This window comes from Brienomyrus brachyistius, unplaced genomic scaffold (assembly GCF_023856365.1).
Source record: "Brienomyrus brachyistius isolate T26 unplaced genomic scaffold, BBRACH_0.4 scaffold45, whole genome shotgun sequence".
NCBI lineage: Eukaryota > Metazoa > Chordata > Actinopteri > Osteoglossiformes > Mormyridae > Brienomyrus > Brienomyrus brachyistius.
In genome coordinates, this window is record NW_026042320.1 from 415553 (window position 1) to 432879 (window position 17327).

At 43.7% G+C, this 17327-nt stretch overlaps 1 pseudogene; it reads right to left on the minus strand.

Annotated features, from left to right (window-relative positions):
- Window positions 1-15353, minus strand: part of LOC125723049 (cytohesin-2-like) — a 260972-nt pseudogene extending 245619 nt beyond the window's left edge.
- Window positions 15354-17327: the final 1974 nt, after the last annotated feature.

Here is a 17327-nt window from a genome sequence, read left to right on the forward strand (position 1 = left end):
CCTGCCACTCTATAGCTAAGTACAAACATTAAATGCCAAAGGCATAGCGGAAACTCGATGAGCGCATTTGACTGAGATCCAGTGATGGATGTCATCTTCTCCTGGACTGTGAGTGTTAATGTCTCGGCCCCAAGATGCATTTTACCATAGATTACACAGATCCATTCATGTCACTTTTGCAGGCTTGCTTATAATTTGCTGAGCTTCCATTGTGAGTCAAGTGTCCCGGTCATAAGCTCAGGTCTGCCGGTTGCCCCACTGGCCAAACGCCCACGGCCCTGACTTTCTGAGCTGGATATCGTGGTTTTAAGTCCCATCTGGGGTGATTCTTTTTTTACTTTTCCCAGCTGCCTTCTACTTTGTGAAATAATTAATATTGCAATAAGTTTCATCTTCATTTTCAATTAATCAAACTGTATGAAAACTATATTTGCAGCAATTACAGCTTTGCAGTCCTTTGCCATTAGAGCTGTCCGTTTATGACAATATTAGGGGAAATTTCAATCCTGCCATTCCCAGAGGTGGGACTGGCTTGGTATTTTCTCAGACCTCATGGTGAAGCTGGTCTCACATGAGCTTGATAGGCTGGAGATGTGATGATTCTGTAGGCCAATCAAGCAGGACAGTTCTCTGGATTCCTCATCTTTCACCAGTGTGCTTTGAATCAGCCTTGCTGCTTGATAGAAGTGCTGACCACAGGGGGTGGCATGAGTTGTAAAACAGAGCGGTAACCTTGCTGGTTCATTGCACCTTGTACTCTGTGTAAATCACCCACCTTACCAGCACCAAAGCAGTCCCATACCGTTTTACTCCCTCTGCCATGCTAGGCAGAAGCATGGCAGCTATTCTTTTAAGTTGTGCTTCTAAGGCCAGCATACAAGTTGTATTTTCCCTGTTGAAAAAAACACTGGTAGAGATGGTACGAGGCACTGAAGGTTTGAGCCTTTTTAACCATTGTATTGAAAACTGGTTCACTACTCGAAGACAGTGCACATGGGTGACATATCGTGGTGAAAGTACCACTCCTGACTATATATATACATTTATGAATTGTTTGACTGTGTGTGTGTGTGTGTGTGTGTGTGTGTGTGTGTGTGTGTGCAAACTGACAGACTGGGAAAATGAATTCAGAAGTTTTGTCTTGCTAAAAGTAAATTCTTTTTTAGAGAAAATTAGTCACAAACGAAAACAAAAGAAACTGATGGATTTTTCTCTCTTTTCTATTAAGAGAAGCAATAATAAAAGCAGACTTAGTTATTCCCCTCCTGGAGCCGACACCTTATCGTGGTGGAGGGGTTTGCGTGTTACAATGATCCCAGGAGCTATGTTGTCTGGGGCTTTATGCCCCTGGTAGGGTCTCCCAAGGCAAACAGGTCCTGGGTGAGGAACCAGACGAAGCGCGGCTCAAAAACCCCTTATGATGATGAAAATATTGGAACCACGTTTTCCCTTGCCCGGACGCGGGTCACCGGGGCCCCCCCCTGGAGCCAGGCCTGGGGGTGGGGCTCGATGGCGAGCGCTTGGTGGCCAGGCCTACACCCATGGGGCCTGGTCGGGCGCAGCCCGAACAAGGCACGGGGGTCCCCCCTCCAATGGGCTCACCACCCATGGGAGGGGCCATAGTGGTCGGGTGCGAGGCGATCTGGGCGGCAGCCAAAGGCGGGGACCCTGGCGGTCCGATCCTCGGCTGCAGAAGCTAGCTCTAGGGACATGGAATGTCACCTCTCTGATGGGGAAAGTGCCTGAGCTGGTGCGCGAGGTTGTGAAGTTCCGGCTAGATATAGTCGGACTCACCTCGACGCACGGCTTGGGCTCTGGAACCAGTCTCCTTGAGGGGGGTTGGACCCTTTTCCACTCTGGAGTTGCCCGCGGGGAGAGGCGCCGAGCGGGCGTGGGCATACTTATTGCCCCCAGGCTGGGTGCCTGTACATTGGGGTTTACCGCAGTGGACGAGAGGGTAGCCTCCCTCCGCCTTCGGGTGGGGGGACGGGTCCTGACTGTTGTTTGCGCTTATGCGCCAAACAGCAGTTCAGAATACCCACCCTTTTTGGAGTCCTTGGAAGGGGTGTTGGAGAGCGCTCCTCCTGGGGACTCCCTTGTTCTGCTGGGGGACTTCAATGCTCACGTGGGCAGCGACAGTGAGACCTGGAGGGGCGTGATTGGGAGGAACGGCCCCCCCGATTTGAACCCGAGCGGTGTTTTGTTATTGGACTTCTGTGCTCGTCACGGACTGTCCATAATGAACACCATGTTCAAGCATAAGGGTGTCCATATGTGCACTTGGCACCAGGACACCCTAGGCCGCAGTTCGATGATCGACTTTGTAGTCGTGTCGTCGGACTTGCGGCCGCATGTTTTGGACACTCGGGTGAAGAGAGGGGCGGAGCTGTCAACCGATCACTACCTGGTGGTGGGTTGGCTCCGCTGGTGGGGGAGGAAGCCGGCCAGGCCTGGCAGGCCCAAGCGTATAGTGAGGGTCTGCTGGGAACGTCTGGCGGAATCCCCTGTCAGGGAGAGTTTCAACTCCTACCTCCAGCAGAACTTCTCCCATATCCCGGGGGAGGCGGGGGACATTGAGTCCGAATGGGCCATGTTCCGTGCCTCCATTGTGGAGGCGGCTGACCGGAGCTGCGGCCGTAAGGTGGTCGGTGCCTGTCGCGGCGGCAATCCCCGAACCCGCTGGTGGACAGCGGGGGTAAGGGATGCCGTCAAGCTGAAGAAGGAGTCTTATCGGGCCTTTCTGGCCTGTGGGACTCCAGACGCAGCCGACAGCTACCGGCAGGCCAAGCGGAATGCGGCTTTGGCGGTCGCTGAGGCAAAAACTCTGGTGTGGGAGGAGTTTGGTGAGGCCATGGAGAACGACTTCCGGACGGCTTCGAGGAGATTCTGGTCCACCATCCGGCGGCTCCGGGCGGGAAAGCGGTGCAGCATCAACACTATTTATGGTGGGGATGGTGCGCTGCTGACTTCAGCTCAGGACGTTTTGGGTCGGTGGAGGGAGTACTTCGAAGACCTCCTCAATCCCACCGACACGCCTTCCGATATGGAAGCAGAGTGTGGGGACTTGGGGGTGGACTCGCCTATCTCGGGGGTGGAGGTCGCTGAGGTGGTCAAAAAGCTCCTCGGTGGCCGGGCCCCGGGGGTGGACGAGATTCGCCCAGAGTTCCTCAAGGCTCTGGATGCTGCGGGGCTGTCCTGGCTGACACGCATCTGCAGCATCGCGTGGACATCGGGGGCAGTGCCTCTGGATTGGCAGACCGGGGTGGTGGTCCCCCTCTTTAAGAAGGGGGACCGGAGGGTGTGTTCCAACTACAGGGGGATCACACTCCTCAGCCTCCCTGGCAAGGTCTATTCGGGGGTCCTGGAAAGGAGGGTCCGCCGGATTGTCGAACCTCGGATTCAGGAGGAGCAGTGTGGTTTTCGCCCTGGCCGTGGAACAGTGGACCAGCTCTATACTCTCAGCAGGGTTCTGGAGGGTTCATGGGAGTTTGCCCGACCAGTCTACATGTGTTTTGTGGACTTGGAGAAGGCATTCGACCGTGTCCCTCGGGGGGTCCTGTGGGGAGTGCTCCGGGAGTATGGGGTACCGGGCTCCCTTTTAAGGGCGGTTCGGTCCCTGTATGACCGGTGCCAGAGTTTGGTCCGCATGGGCGGCAATAAGTCGGACTCGTTTCCGGTGAGGGTTGGACTCCGTCAGGGCTGCCCTTTGTCACCGATTCTGTTCATAGTTTTTATGGACAGAATTTCTAGGCGCAGCCAGGGCGTTGAGGGCGTCCGGTTCGGTGACCTCAGGATTAGGTCTCTGCTTTTTGCGGATGATGTGGTTCTGTTGGCCTCATCGAGCCGTGACCTTCAGCTCTCACTGGAGCAGTTCGCAGCCGAGTGCGAAGCGGCTGGGATGAGAATCAGCACCTCCAAATCCGAGACCATGGTTCTCAGCCGGAAAAGGGTAGAGTGCTCTCTCCGGGTTGGGGATGGGGTCCTCCCCCAAGTGGAGGAGTTTAAGTATCTCGGGATCTTGTTCACGAGTGGGGGAACGATGGAGCGGGAGATCGACAGGCGGATCGGTGCGGCGTCAGCAGTCATGCGGGCGCTGCATCGGTCTGTCATGGTGAAGAGAGAGCTGAACCAAAAGGCGAAACTCTCGATTTACCAGTCGATCTACGTTCCTACCCTCACCTATGGTCATGAGCTTTGGGTAGTGACCGAAAGAACGAGATCGCGGGTACAAGTGGCCGAAATGAGTTTCCTCCGCAGGGTGGCTGGGCTCTCCCTTAGAGATAGGGTGAGGAGCTCAGTCATTCGGGAGGGACTCAGAGTAGAGCCGCTGCTCCTCCGCATCGAGAGGAGCCAGATGAGGTGGCTCGGGCATCTGATCAGGATGCCTCCGGGACGCCTCCCTGGGGAGGTATTCCGGGCATGTCCCACTGGGAGGAGACCCCGGGGAAGACCCAGGACACGCTGGAGAGACTATGTCTCTCGGCTGGCCTGGGAACGCCTCGGGATCCCCCCAGAGGAGCTGGACGAAGTGGCCGGGGAGAGGGAAGTCTGGGTCTCCCTGCTGAGGCTGCTGCCCCCGCGACCCGACTCCGGATTAAGCGGGAGATGATGGATGGATGGATGGACTTAGTTATTGAATTTATATAAAGAATAACAAACTATCTGCCATTCTTTACGGTCCCCTTTGCCAAGTTTGATGCCCTTTCTTGTTAATGACCATCATGAGCCTGCTATCAGTTCACACACACACACACACACACACACACACACACACTCACTCACAAGCAGGTAGGACAACCTCCCAGATGCCGCTATGAGAAGTGTAATGTTTGTGATCGTGGTTAATCTTATGCTACATTAAGGCCCCGTAGTTAACGATGGGGATTAAATCAGGCGATGAAGACAGCCAGGTTACAATTTCATCACCTTCCAAGCTGGTTTTAAGATGTGTCTGTGTCTATTCTTGAAGTTTCAACTCGTGAGCCTTTCATGCTGTTCATAGATCCTCTTACTGTGGTCCTCAGTGAATGGAACATTTCTAATTGTAATTGATTTCTGTTGGAAGCAAAACAGGCAGTTCATAGTGAAAAGGTTGTGCAGTTACAGGAAGGCACAAGCACAATGTATTTTGTTGAACTTACATTATTGGTTATGTCTTTGGTGTAGTGACCTTAAAGGAAGAAATGTTACAGGTAAGGCGTGTCTTTTATAGAATACAGTGCTGCTGCAGGAAGAAGAATACATAAGTAATGGGGGGATGTTGCGTTCAGTTAGTAATTGTTCTGTTTTCTATATTACTGCATGTCACAAGAGGGTGCTATGAGTAAGGGTGTTTGATTCTACTTCAATTCCTATTCCAAGTGTCAAGAATGGATAGTTTTCCAGATTATCAATTTCAAAAACTTGAATATGAGAGAAAAAAGTCTTTGTAAAATTTAGAGGTATATAATACTATGAATGACAAGGGCTCTTAATACTTTTCATTTAATTTTATTAACTCTATCTTTAGCTGGCAAGTATACCTTTTAAATTATATACATAACAGTACAACTGCATTATTTGTGTCTTGTATGCCCACTCCATACAAAGTAAAAGGATAGGGCGGCTGCTTCATTAATAGTTTCTTATTGATACTTTACAATTCCGTTCTATTGCCCAACTCCCAGAGGACCATACAGTTTTATTACAACATAGTAGTCTACCGAAATGTCGATACTAATCATACATTTGAGTGACATAACTAAATAGATATATGTTGACACACAGACACAGAAAAAACAAACTTCCTTTATGTGAAAATGACACGAGACACACGTCCTCAATGTTAAAATATCCATGATTGTAAAAACTGACCATCGTTGCTAATGTTATTTCTCAGGTCTCAAAATTACTTCGTTTAATGTCAATTTAATTGAAAAAAAATCATAGAAAAAGGCAAGCTTATTTGGCGACGTTTAGTAACCGACTAGCTGGTTAATGAGGACTAAACCTGTACCTGGCTTTCCTGTCAGCTCCTCGGGGATGGCTAATCTTCAAATTGTATTACAAATACTACAGCTTTATTTTGTGTAAAATATCTCCAAACTACTGAATACTACGTTAAAGGTGACATTTTTAAACTGATTCGCTTCTTTCGCCTCACTCTCCTCGTTTTATGTGACGGGTGGGCGTGGTTAATGTAGCCGGCTCCCGATTGGCGGGTAAGCGGTAGCTCCTGTGTCATGTGACGGGTAGTAGCGTAGACAGCATCGCCATAGATTTGAAAGCCTGGATGCCTCGTTGGGCGATACGCCATATTGGCGCGGCGATTGTGAAATAGAAGACTGATATCTCTTAGTGAACCGACTATTTTCGAAACTGCAACAACATGAGGAATGTTAAAACTAGAAAACAGGGAATCACATTTCACAGGTAAAAAAACCTGCGGTATGGTCCAATAAAATGTATATTTCCCGAAGTTCGCTCGATGCATATATAACATGTTTACTAGCCTGTGACACTGACGGGATACTAGCATGTAGCTCCCCGGTAACACGCAGACAAGAAGTTTGTTTTAAATACAGGGAAATCCTTTATTTCTTCGTTGCTCGATTCGTCTCGTGAAAGCTGGTAATAAAACAACAATCAAACTCATGCTAATCTCATTGAACAAATGTCGCTAAATTAACATAGCCAACTAGCAGGTTACATTAGCTAAATATTACGAACATTAGACCACATACCTCGCTGGCAGCTTATTACCAAAGGAACTAATTCTTCACTTCCTAGTTTCAGCTTCCTCCACGACGCATTTGCAGAACAAATCTTAAACATTAACGTCATACAGCAGCTTAGAATAACACTTTTATCACCGTTACAGTGAAGAATTTGTTTTCTCGCCGTTCCCTCACAAAATTATATCCTACCGGAAGTTACTCCCAACAAATGTTCCGCTCCAATACTCCATACAAACTAGGCATACCACATGTGCATACAAATACCAAAAACGAATAAAAAACCAAAAAAGGTAGCCTGTATATTCAAAATATAATTCATGCTATCAAAGTAACTGATGACAGTTATAGTAGCATGATTAGTTTTTGTTGACAATACTATCAGCAGTACTACATTAATTTGGGGGGGGGCAGTAGTGGTGGGCTTGTTTATTTATTCTACATAATTGTAAGATATAAATGCGTTAATTGGTAAAGAAGTTATGGCCAAAAGATCTTTCCATCTACACCCTGACATGTTGCTTGTTTATGTCTAATTACCGCTCCAAGATGGTGGCGCTGCTGACACGTTGTGGAAAAGCGAGGTGAGGCATCTAGGCTTTCAAATTCATGAGCACCACCATGTACTTCGTTTAAATGGGAGGTTCACCCCAAAACTATAAAAAGATATTTTAGAGGGGTCTTAATGTTATCTATTCATCAAAGTTCTGCTGGGAGTTGTTCAGGTTTGGAAATATCAGTCGTAGAAATGTCGGGCTTCTTTCGAAGTACACTACTCGTATCACTGCGCATTAGACACAAGCACGAGCTCCCTGGCGATATCTGCTGCGCAGTAATGTTATTGGTGTGTGGAGTTGGGTAGAAATAGTTTGTACATTAAACTGCTCGCTACGACGTCTGTGGATCTTCTTAACCTGTTCCTGATTTCTGGTAAGAAATATTGCTGTTGAATTTTTCAAATGCGTTGTTCTGGCGCTTTAATCACCTCAGAAAGAATGTCATTCACTCTCATATTCGAGAGAAGACCTACATTCCTATGACCGATATCCCAAAAACTAGGCATCTCCCAGCAAATCAACCTAGATGGATAGATAGCACTAAAGCCCCTCTAAAACGCATCCCTTAAGTTTAATAGTGAACTGCCTTTTTTAGTTTGTGTTTTAGTGTTGAGCAGTTGCACCGTTGCATTAATACAATTATGTGAGACTTCAACATCGTAATTTTCATCCCAAGTGTGACGGTGGTTAATAAAGCCATATAGATAACATTTTCGGCACCAATCATACTCCTACAATAATGAAGTATTTTAGTAACAAGCACCCCAAGAAAGTCTGTTTTTTGGTTTATGTGCACTTTTGAGGACCACCCTGGTAGATTACAGGTGTGCCAGGCGCTCCACCTCCTTTGAGTTATTTCACAGTAATCTTCAGTAAATTAATTTCTATTTATATGGCACTGTTTTAACCACAGGGTTTACAAAGTGTTTTATATACGTTTAAAGGTATTAAGCATACACATGGAAGGAAAATAACATAATCAGCATTAAAAAGTAGATGACTTTATTGCATTCATAAAATAATAAAACAGCTGATCATTGTAGATCATTATTTGCAATGTGAAAAGGATGCATTTTCAGCCTGGTTTTCAAAGCACTAAGACATTCAGTAGTTTTCAGGTGTTCTTGGATAGTTTTCCAGAGTTTGGGACCATAGTGACTTAAAGCTGACTCCTCCCTCCTCAGCCGCATTTTAGGAATAATCAGTAAATTTATCTCTGATGATCTGAGAGATCTGCCTGGGACAGACAAGACCATGTAAACATTTACAAACTAGCCAGAGATCTTTAAAATTAATCCTAAGAGCGCCAGGCTGACAGGTTCATTTCATGTAAATATTATTCAGATTTAGATCACGATTCAACTGATGTTCAGCACAATATTTTCATTTTTCCTTCCATCGACGTGATAAATCATCCATCCATCCATTTTCCAAACCGCTTATCCTACTGGGTCGCGGGGGGTCCGAGGCCTATCCCGGAAGCAGTGGGCACGAGGCAGGGAATAACCCAGGATGGGGGGCCAGCCCATTGCAGGGCACGCACAAACACCATTCACTCACACATGCCCTCCTACGGGCAATTTAGCAAGTCCAATTAGCCAATTAGTTTTTGGACTGTGGTGGGAAACCAGAGTACCCGGAGGAAACCCCATGACGACTTGGGGAGAACATGCAAACTCCACAGACATGTGACCCAGGCGGAGACTTGAACCTGGGTCTCAGAGGTGTGAGGCAACAGTGCTAACCACTGCACCACCATCAGCTTGTGACAAATCAAACACTATGAAAAACTGAAATAAAAGAATATTACCATTACAACTCCATTTTTAGAAAATTCTTTCGCCATTACCCATACATTAATCATTTGTGGGTCTTAAGTCAATGATCTGCATGTTTCTACTGCATTTAATGCAGCACAAAATCACAAACATACATATAAAAACAAGAAAAGGCAAAGCAGTATCATACTATGTGCTCCTTCTGACCAGAATTAGGAGACATTACTGCATTATAACATCTCTTTCTTTCAATGCTTTTTTATTTTCTTTTCTTAGCTATTTTTGCAATCTGCTAGCTAACCTTGCCTCCTTTCTGTTGCTCATTATGCTTGGTCATTTGATCACATAAATGTGGCTCTTTCCGCTGAACAGTAGGAGTCACTGTTACCAGAAACACTCTAAATTAAACCTTTTACAAATAATATTGCAAATAATGACATGTTGGAAACAAAATGAAACAAAATACATTTACTGGACGAAATACAAATATTAAATATATGCATAAGCCACCAATTTTCTGGCAACAGCTACACCATCAGCTTGGAGGGAGCCAGTTGCTCAGGGAAGAAGGGACCCACAGAGTGTAAGGACCCATTCTCTGTGCCTGAGTACGAGACCCACCGCTGGTCCGGACAGAAATACTGGTTGTGACAGCCAATGAAGATGTCTATAGACGAAAACACCATCCTGGGCCTTTGTAATGCCCTGCAGTCTTTTACTCTCTCGTGAGGGGAAGCAATATGGATTTCTAAGACCATCCAAAACTGTATTTAAACGTTTGACATTATGTGAAATGATAAGATACAAAAAATATCAGTTATAATGTTCAGAAGGTCAAGTGCACTCACCCTTCCCTTTGTTGGCATTAAGACTAATGGCGAAAAATTTTGTTAACCGGGGGAGGGGGGGCGCCACTAGAATTAATACCATACAGGAGAATGCTCGGTATGCCATATGCCCTGTATATGTACATCCTGTAGCTGCAGTGAGTATATTAGCATTATTGTTCATATGTGTACTGCCACTATAACAAGTGCATATATACGTGACAGTAAAACTTTCTGGGCATCTACATTGATAAAACTTAGGTGATAGTACTGTTTTGTTATTAAATACAATTATTAGATTGAACCGGCTTATTTATTTGCTCTTTAAGAGGTTTTTACTGTTGTCTGGTGTTCTGTAGTGCAACCTGTCTGACGATACCTTTTTCTCCTCTTAGCACTAGGAGAATGGAGAAAGCAGTGAGCTGGACTGATGATGAGTACTGGGCAGCCTGGGATAAGTGGGATGAGGTGATAGATTGGGGAGATGAAGGGTCTTCACCCACAACACCTCCCTCTACCCAGGCTGGCACCAGCACTGGAGATGTGGATGTTGGGGTGGAACATCATCAGCAGCCAGTATTCAAATGTGTGTATTTCAGAGCTTTTCTTAACATGAGTTGGAGACAGTCTGATGTTAATTGGAGTTTAAAAAATTGGTCGGCACTATGAAAATGATTCTCACTGATTGAATAACAGCAGAATAGTTGCTGTAATCATATTACAATGTACAATAAAGAGAAATGTTTCTGTGCAACAGGCCAGCAAAAGAAACTGGTTTTGAAGTTGAGACTCCATCTGTGTGTCTAGCCTCAGCCTCAACAAGCCGTGCAGAAAGTAAATGACAGGGAGGAAGAAGCCGCAGTTCTGTCTAACCTGTCATCTTGGAGGGAACCTGTTACTCAGGAACAGAGGGAGTCCAACAGGCATGAGGACCCGTTCTACTTGCCTGGATATGAGACTCACCACTGGCCTAGACAGAGATACTGGTCGCGACAGCCACCAAAGACCTCCATAGACGAAAACATCATCCTGGGCTTCTGTAATGACCTGCAGTCTTTTTCGCTGTCATGACAATTATGGATTTTTAAGACTGTATTTAAACTGTATTTATTATAAAATAAAAATTTCAAGCAAATATTGTCTCAGCCAAATTATGTCCTCTGTGTCCATCAAAAATGCAATGAAAAAGAAAATATATCAATCATCGCAGTAGATATTGACTGTATTGAATTTCACTGGGATAGTGAATCCCTGGGAGAAAGTGAGATGTAGGTAGAATTTCATCTGTTCTGTTATATAATCATTTGTGACATATTGCAGTAATGGAAAATAAATAAACCTATTAGAATCTTACATACCTGGATCATGTCTCCTTTGCTCAAGGCTGAATAGATTCAGCTCAGCTAACTTCTCCTCATAAGACATTCCTCTAAGACCAGGAATCATTCTTGTAGCCCTACGTTGAACCCTTTCAAAGGCAGCAATGTCCTTTTTAAGGTAAGGTGACCAAACCTGCACACAATATTCTAGGTGGGCTCTTACCAAGGAAATGTATAATCTAAAAATCACCTCCCTTGACCTAAACTCCACACACCTAGAGATGTAACCCAACATCCTACTGACCTTTTCAATTGCTTACCCACGCTTGCAAGAGTGGGACATGGCAGGATCAACATGCACACCAAGGGTAGCCTAGCATTTTGGGTCAGATTATAGCTTCCATTACTTTTCTAGTAATGCAAGGTAAACTTGCATGTAGTTTGATGGGTTACTTCTATCTTCTTTTTTGAATTTGGATGTTATATTTGTATACTTCATCTTCCTGTTTTGAAAGCTAATCTTTCTTTGACCTCTGACAGGTTGTGTAAGTTAATCACAGGAACTGGTTGAAATAAAATGATTTCTCCAGCTGTAAAGGGTGGGCACTGTGAAGGTGGTGTGGATCTGCCTGGATGCAGCCCCGGATAGGGTCTTGTCATCTGAAGCTTCCCCTGAAACAGGAGAACACACAGGAGTTTTGACAGCAGAGTTACTCTGGGACAAAACACAGTGTAAATCATCATATAAATGTTTAGGATGACATTCTCAGTGCATCCTTACAGTACATACATAACCCCAATGTTCTGAGATGAACCATGTGATGTTGAGTGCAACTTATGCTGCTTCCTCCACTCAATGTCAGCTATTCTTGAAATAAGAGACAGAATATTCGGATTCACTGCTTGACTTTTTGGTCTTTTCTCCACCTTGGAGCCCCTTTCTGGGTTAATCTAGATAACACATCTATTGTGGGAAAAAAAAACATAAAACTTATAAATACATTTTTGTCTTTTGTTCTATGGCGAACACAAGATAATAGTGGACTCGTGTGCCCAACTGTTTTCATTTCAAACTCACAGTGTTGATTTTACTCTCTGAAATATGCAGTTAATATTCCAATATTTAAAAACAAATATGCTACACCAGCAGTAAACACTTATGTAACATACCATAGGAGCATTGGTCACTTAAGGGGCTTTGTGGACCCCTGAAACCGCCTCTGGTGCTGTCCAGTCCAGTGTCACTGAGTGCTCCTTCAGTGTTCTTCATTGCTCTATCTGAATTCCCTGGAATTTAACAAAACAAGTCAAGGTAATCAGTTTAGAAATAAGTACAAACATCTCTGCAAAGTCTGACAGGTAAAAATTGGTGTACTTACATGCTGTAATGCGACCAATGAGCTTCCTTGCTTCAACTGGCCTCAGGGCACCAAGAAGATCCATTAATTGTATGCAGGGACGGATTACGGACCGGGCAAGCGGGGCCGCTGCCCAGGGGCCCTTGGGGTGCAGGGGGCCCGTGGGGCCCCAGCCCAAAACAATTTGCAACGCTTATCAACAATGTATTTTCGTTTGCCTATTTTAGAGGGCCTACATTCTTTGATCCTCTGCCTACCAGGGCCCCTGACCCTATAGTTGTGGTGGTTGTGGTGGTGGTGCTGGTGGTGGGGGGGCTCGCGAACGTTTTGCCCAGGGGCCCACACAACCCATAATCCGTCCCTGATTGTATATACTTCATATCTTCAAGGTCTTCAACACCTAATATCTGGAGAGCCTCCACTACTTGTTGATGTCCACTTGGGTTAAGAATAGACTGAATAAAAGAGCCAAATAGTTCCTTCCCTATCTCCCATGATCTCTAAAAAGTAAGTGAGTCTGTGCTTTAATCTCCTCTGTTCTCAGCTGAATCTACAAATATAAATAATATGTATTGGTTTTCAGAAATGTCAGACCTCTTAAATATAGTTCAAGTCTCTCATCATTTAATTTCGACAAAACACTTAGGAAAATATAACAAAAATATACACAACACTGTGCGGCATACATTGTCTTTCATTTTAGTCATACGTTGCTTTTAATTTCGTAATGCATGATTTGCAGCTATAAACAAATATTTCGTAACAGGATAACGGTAGGTCTTACTTTCTTAAATTGAAATATTTTCAATATCATGTTAATATTAGAAATGATTCGCTAGTATTACACGTTAGCTAATTTTTTCATTCACAGCCACATATTACCTATATGACTGCAAAATAAAGCAATGCAACCAGCCTGTAGTTATAAAGAAAAACTTAACACTTACATTGACCAATTTTCCCCGGTCCCTATCTGACCTATGAGTTTAGTTGTACTTTTATTCTTCGTCGAATTATCAGATTGATAACTTCTACGATTTCCAATGGCCTCTTCCTTTGTCATCTGATCACACGCAGTTTTAGGACACGGTATCAACTGACAGCAGCACTGTCAAGCAAAGCATAGACCACTAGGTTTTGAAAAGTCTAAATATACGTACCTTGATGTTCTTTGGTACTTTTCTGTAGTTGCTTGTATTAGTATTATTTTTCAGATTATCCCATCAGTTCTAAACTGCAAATTTTTATGTCTTTATATAGAAAAAACTTTCCACTGTCTTCTGCGCATGCACAGAATTTGCGAGTTTCGACCGGCGGCGTGCAGTCCAACACAAACTAAACTTTTTGTGAATTTATAAATCACTAGGCGTACACTATAAACGCTCCTGATTGTTCATGTTCAGATATAGACGCTGTCAACTGAGCTATGGCAACTGCTTTATCTACTTACTTCTCCGAATTAGGCATTCTGTAACTAATTATACAATAAAATAATTGTACTTGATATCAATTCGATGACTCGCATATTCCCTATAATATAGGGTCTATATTTTCTAATTTTAAGTCATTTTTTATGTTTATAACCTTAGCTCTATGCAAACCATTTCAAATATATGCAACAACACAGTACAATTATGGTGGATATCTGGTTTATGACAGTAAAACAATGTAGATTTTATGTACACTGAATGTAAAATTAAAGTTAATGAAAGCAAAATTATAGAAAACAACTGTTGCATTTTAGTAAAACGAAGGCACATGTTGGTACAATAAAACCATTAAAATTTTACAGATAAAGCATATGACCATAAGTTTAATTTCTGTAAAAATACAGAAAAGAAATTGACCAGTTTCACTGAAGGGGTTTATCTGTTATTTTACAAACTGTGCGTAAAAATATGTTTATGCAATGTAGTTTTGATAAAACCTTTCTGTCATTTAACATTATGTCAAATAATTATACTGCAGTCAAATTGGCTGATATAAAATGGTTAAAAACTGTGACAGAATTTGCCTTTTTTTACAGTGTATACTTCCAGTCAGAAGGTACCACACCGGCAGATACGGATTTCTGAAATAGCAAAGATAAAGGTCAATGAATAATATCCCTCATCTCTTTTAAAACAATAGGTAAGATGCTGTTTTGATATCCTGTCTAGGGTTGGAGTGTAACAGTATTCACAGTAAAGGGGAATGGGATAAAGGGACAAACGGGGTGAGGGCAAGAAGGGAACACCAGTGGACAAAGGGATATTTTTTGTATTTTTATTTTTTTTCATGTATAATACTGACACTGAACAAATAACCCAGTGCAAAAGACTTTGGGAGTGACCACAGCCAAAATAACAAACAAAATCCCCAACTATCAAGTGCGACCCACAGCTAATCTCACCTAAGTGCAAAAGAAAAGGAAACCAAAAGACAAACACTCCACCTCACTCCCTAACCAAATAAACAGAGTCCAACACACACTTGCAAAACAAAATAGCAGTCACTGCCTACACAGCAATACAATCACACATACATAACTTACACACAAGTCAAAGCAACGAGGGGGCTAGTGAAGACGTAAACCAAAGAAAACCAAGCGGGGAGACAGCAAGCCAAACTGAGGTCGCGGGGGGGACCGGAGCCTGTCCTTGGAACAACAGGCGTAGGCAGGAACCAACCCTGGGCAGGAGTCAACACTCTGCAGGGCGCAAACACTCACAACTCAGATTTGCCAATTAACCTACCCTGCACACTTTTGGACTGTGGGAGGAAACCGGAGCCCCTGCTGGAAGTCTTTCCCCATTCACCAGATTATATTGCCAGAAGACTGAAAATTGGATATCAAATACTAGAATGACATAAAAACAAAAAACAAGTTTGCTTGTAATGAGACGCAAAACAGAAGATTATCTCTTTTTATATTTTGAGAAAACATTTTAACATTTATCCAACCGGTCAAATGGTTTAATACTTCATACAGCAGCATTTCTAAACTCATTCCTCAGCCCACCAGACAGCTCCACGTTTTTGCTCTGTCCCAGATCCCTGCATGCATGAACCAAACAGTCACCTTTTACTGCTGTGCTGAGATCTTGGACAGAGCAAAACTGTGGATCTTTGCAGTGGGGTCCAAGGACTGGGTTGAGAAACCCTGGCATAGAGGAGACTGCAGTGAGAGCCAAGAAAAAAAGAGATTAGAGAGGAAGGTAAAATGCTTCCATTAGCATGGCAAATAAGCTGCAAGTACAGACCCTGTGCTTCCATTACAAACAAAAAGCCTGTATGACCCTCCTAAACACACAAGTCAGATTAACTTAACCAGGGGAAATAAGCATAAAACTTGACAAAGACTAGACTATGAAAAGGGAAGGTGAACATCGTACTTACACGAACTTCTGCTAAAGCAAATGGACAAACCCCTTTTAACTGAATCAAGTTACTTTAAAAAATTAATAATCCAAAAATAAATCAATAAAAATTAAGAAAAACACAATCATGCTTTGAACTAATACTGCAGTCAGTCCTAAGTGTTCCCATGACATTCTTTTCGTCACGACGCACACTCGGTACATACTGGTTAAAAACCATTTATAATCCTTCATGTACCAGTCTATGATGGAGCACCCCAACCTGGGCCACCCATCCAACATGGCAGATTTCTGCCCCCTGGCCCCAGAGACTAACAGACCAACCTCTGGAAACAGGGAACCAGGGGGACATGGGCCGCTGACTGGATGGGCGACCAGAATGAGGTGAAGCAGAATGTAGACTCCACAGCAGAGGACCGAGGAATGTAGACCAAAACCAGGGAACCTGAAGTGGCAAGAACACAAACCAGGACAGACATATAAAACCCAAGCAAAGGCATCAGTGGCACAGGCCACCAGCTTGTGAAAGATGGCTACCTGGCATCATGAATCCCTTAATCAAAAACCTTTGTGATGGCAACTTTGCCACCCAGGACTGATCCCTTCTAAAGACCTCAAGTTTCAATGCAAGGTTTCCGAAATGTTTTGAAACATTACTCCATGTGACTGCTGTGGTATTGTTCCAGGCAGGGAAAACAACTTAGGAGAAAATTTACGTGCATGTTGGGTATTTGTGGTACTGTTGGGCTGAGGGGGTAATTGAGTGAAAATTAACCTTTGAGATCCAATTATATTATTTAAACAGGTTAGTAGTTAGACAGTGTGATTTAGATGAGGATAAGGATGTTTTATTGTCATTACAAAACGTGTTCTACATGAAGGGAACAAAATGAGGCACTCAGATCCGGTGTATTAGCAATAATAAAATAGAAATAAAATCGAAAGAACAATACAATGAATAATATGATAAAAATTTAAGTAAAATAGAATAAAGACATTAAGATAAATTCCATTAGACCCTCTGGGCCAGGCGCTCTGCCACTCTGCATTGTTTTCTTTGCATGTACAACTTTGTACTCCATAATTTTAATATTTTATCACGAAGCCTGAAGAGCAATATGAACTGTATCATGCTTTAAGTAAATTGTCTCATCCTTTATTTGACTAAAGTATATTTAACTTCTACAGAACTTTGCAGGCTCATCTAGGATGGAGAATTTCTGCTGCTGAGCGCATTAGAAGAGATTCTCAGAGGGAGATACGAGTCCTAGGTGCCTGCTGGGTACATATTCAAGACAGAGTTAGGACCGACTCCAATAATTCTGCACTGTCTCCCAGATTAGAGGAAAAAATTGTATTTTACTGAAAATTTCATTTATGAAATTTTACCTTAGACTTGGTCAGCAGCCATGTGGA